The 3,943-nt window shown below is 53.6% G+C and overlaps 1 protein-coding gene across 5 annotated transcripts in view; it reads left to right on the forward strand.

Annotated features, from left to right (window-relative positions):
- LOC113211637 (chondroadherin) overlaps positions 1-3,943 on the forward strand; it is a 116,890-nt gene that overhangs the window by 75,003 nt on the left and 37,944 nt on the right. The gene's annotated exons all lie outside the window — the stretch shown is intronic.

Here is a 3,943-nt window from a genome sequence, read left to right on the forward strand (position 1 = left end):
CTCTCTCTCTCTCCGTCTCACTCGGCCGAAACATTATTTCTCGTCCCGCTTTCAATCTCCGCCCCGCGGGCCGCGTGTTAATGGTATAATGAACGGCGTGGAAAATGAACGACTCTGGAGGGGGCGCCGGGCGCCGGGGTGACGCTGAAATGAGTCGGACACTCGGGGGGCGCCGCCCCAGCGCCGAGGTCGTGCGGCATCCTTTTGAATCACTGAAAACTGCGAAATGACGCATGTCGATCACTAGATGATAACGCGGCGCACATTTCAGTTTTTGTGGAATATTTTCTAAACGAACTCTGAGATTCAACTTTCAAATTGCACCATCGGATTTTCCGCGAAATTACCGATCAAACAAGCCTACATGTGATAGGGTTCAGTTCAAATAATAACACGGAAAAAGACGTGTTCTTAGAGAACCTTTGTTCAGAACCTTATCATATGTAGGCTCGTTTGATCGGAAATTTAACGGGAAATTCTAAGGTGCTTCCAAAAATTAAATTTGAGGGCTCGTTTAGAAAATATTCCACAAAAAACTGAAATGTGCACCGCGTCTAGTGATCGACATGCGTCATTACGCAGTTTTCAGTGATCGCAGCCGTGTAGGCAGCTACAGGGTAGTGTATGGGACAGAGCCCTTTACTCATCACGCGGCTCGAGCCACCGCGCCAGGATGTACTTACATGTCAGGGGAGGCGGGGTTTTGGGCCCCCGCTTGCTTCGAGTGAACAGGGCTTGCTCCTAGTAGTATTCTGCTAAGCCTCCCAGCGGGTGAAAATAATCAACTAACGCTCGGCTGCCTCACCATACGCCCTCCTCCACGCCGTCTTCCTATTCCCACCGTTCTCTCTCTCTCTCTCTCTCTCTCTCTCTCTCTCTCTCTCTCTGTACGCATCTCTCCTCTCGCGCCCTTCCCTCCCTTTAGGCTCGTAAATGTTAATGGTTGGACCGTGTATCGGATGGCCTTTCTTTCTTTCGTCTACTTTCACTGCCCCTCTCCCCCCCCTTCCTCTCTCTCCTCCTGGTCCATGTCTCGATCTCCACCACCTCGGGGCTCGGGCTGCTTGCACTTTTATTATTTTCCCCCCTTTTCGCGGCTGCATACATCGCGGTGGGAGAGTAACACCCCCACTTTCCCCTACCCCTTTCTCTGTCTTCCTCCCCTCTTCCCCTGCCCTCCCGCTTTGCCACGCCACGCGAAGCGTGGGGCAACAAACTCCCATTTCGCAATTTTGGATTAGCCTCCAAAGCGCGTGGCGAGCTAAAAGCCGTGGCGCGGCGGCCTCCTCACCACTAAACTTTGGTATCTTTCCATGAATTTTTGAAGAGAAACGCGTTCCACTCTCCCCTCTCTTGTGCTGCGTGGCCCACGCGCAGACTGCACCTCATACCTTTGGTGCCCCTCTCGCTGCCTCCCCTCCCCTCCCCTCCCTTCCCCTCCCCTCCCCTTATTCCTCTTTTTTTCTTTCTTCTTCTCGAGTTCTTTTACTCTTATTCAAGTGGCCTTTGTGGATCCGTGTTTAAAACCAGTTCCCATGTGCTCAGATGCTGTATGAAAAGGACAGCCCCCAAATTCCACTCCTCGCCCTCCTTTCTTTCTCGTTCTGTTTCTTCTATTCTGTGTCCCCACTGACTATCGTGGTGTGCTCCACCTTGCTTTTGAGTTTTCAACGGAAGTAAGGTTTGTTGGAAAGGGACCAGGGAAATGGGACAACTCGCCATTACAAGAGGCGACCAGCGAGTCTCTTGACCGGGGGAGGGCATGGCAACAACTGGGTCAGTTAGACTGGCCCGCTGAGGGAGCGGAAGGGACTTGCGCAAGTGGTGCGTGGCTCGCGCTTGGCGCCCTCGCGCCGGAGGTGGCGGCAAACTGTGAAGGGTGCAGTTTATGAAGACAAAGGTTGAGTTGTTAGGGTTATAGTACAGCCTTAAAAGGGAAAGTTACGCCGTAACGGAGACCTCAGCCGGGGGCAAAGCCCAGCTGCTCGGGATACAGCGCGGCTGTAGGGGTGCCTGCTTGCTCTTCGCTGACCCTCCCTGAGAACGGAGAGGGGGGGGGGGGATATGCGTGGGGTCCTGGTCGGGCTGGGGCCAGGTCGTAACGCTCGCGTCCACCAGAAGCGGGACATTGGAGGGGAAAGTATTGATCGACAAGTCGACTCTCAATTTACTTATTTATTTGTCGTCGTTGTCCCCCTAGGCCGCAACAGCATGGGCCCCAACCTCCCCTCGCCGAGAATGCCGCCCCCTTACCCGAACTCTATATCCCGTCACTGTTGAAAAGCCTTTCGTCCCGCTGTCGTCTCTTTTTTTTGTCACCCTTCACCTCGTCCCTTCTCCGCAGCTCGGGCCAATTAAAAGTTTAAACGAGGGCGCCGCCGTCATTGGGGTTGGGGTTTCGAATTGGTGGAAATGTACGACGCGTGCGTGTTTGTGCGCTTAGGGCAGCCTCGATGGGCTTTTCCAGCCTCTTTCTCTCTATCAGTACGTAGTAACTACATCTCTGCGACCTTTTCTGTTAGTGACATAACATACAAATAATTTATACAGATACTGTGAAGTATTTTTTTTTTAGTACCCTGCCTTTTTTCTTGTCTCCCTTGTTTTTTGAACCAAAGTCGAAATAGAATATTAAGGTTATCTCTGCGTGTGGCGGAGAATACAGAAAACATGAACTTGACAAAATCACGTTCAATAAAGAATCTGAACTTTGTGGGATTTTTTTTTAGCGATCGGTGGAGACGAATAAACTTTGCCCAACCCCCCAATCCTCTTCAACGTCACGCACCGTCGCGATGTCTCTGTCTCTTGCTACCCGCCGCCGTCCTACCCACCTCCCCCCTTGTCGTCTCCTACTCCACGGCAAAAGTTTCTCAACACACACACACACACACGCACACACACACAGGAACGTGCGCGCGCGCGCGCACTCTCACCGCGCACCTCCACACAGACGCACACAAATGTCACACCACGCGCGCGGTCGCTAATCAAAGGCCGGGGGGCAAACTCGCCGTGGTTCGGCCATTGTCCACGGACGTGCCTGGGCCGGCAGCCTCCCTGCGGCCGCCACAACCCGCCAGAAGACCCCGACGCGTATTTTTCTCGCAAGAGTGGCCGCCGAAGCTGCCACTGCCACTGCCGCCGCCGCCGCCGCCGCCGCCGCCGCCGCCGCCGCCGCCGCCGCAGACATAAGCGGAAAGACGCGGACGTGAGCTCGGTCGCAACCCGCACTCCCTGCACCGTGCACCGCGCCTCCACGTGCACCCTTGGAAACAAAAGCCCGACACCGGCTTTTGACATTGAGAATCAAGGGAAATAAATCACAATATAAAATCTCGAGTTTCTTGTATTTCAAGATAATCTGGTCTTGGATCTTATGGAGAACGCCAATGGCATCCAAGACCAGAGGTCTTAAAGTACAAGAAAATGTTTTTACCGTTCGGGATTGAAGGGGAGTGGTTGAATTACTTAGAGTTATTCATGTTCAAGACGGGACAGAAATATTTGCGCCTTTTTTTAAGGCCCTAAAAACTTTTCGTTTTAGTAGTCCGACTACTGCAAAGGAAAATTTATAAACTACTACGGCGTGGCCGGAACAACAGTCTCCATGTACACGCTTCTGAAAGACAAAGGAAAGGGGCGGGCAGATCAAGCCTTTGTTTCGCCAAGCAGCACTCCAGCTCCAGGACGAGCAAGCTCGCGTCGTTCATGCGTGTCGCACACGTGTCGCGCACACGTGTCGCGCACACCTGGGTCAGGAGCACTCCAGTTCCGCAGGACGAGCTCGCGTCGTGTACGCGTGTCTCACAGGGGCCCCGCCCCGCATACACGTGCCGCAACCGTGTCGCCCACGTGTCGAAGGCCGCGTTCGGAAGCTTCACTCCACTGCTAATTTCCCGATAAACGCTTTGTCGGCACAAAGGCATTACCCCCGTTGGCT

The sequence above is a fragment of the Frankliniella occidentalis genome, unplaced genomic scaffold (genome assembly GCF_000697945.3).
Source record: "Frankliniella occidentalis isolate FOCC.00 unplaced genomic scaffold, Focc_3.1 Scaffold2, whole genome shotgun sequence".
Classification (NCBI taxonomy): Eukaryota; Metazoa; Arthropoda; class Insecta; order Thysanoptera; family Thripidae; genus Frankliniella; species Frankliniella occidentalis.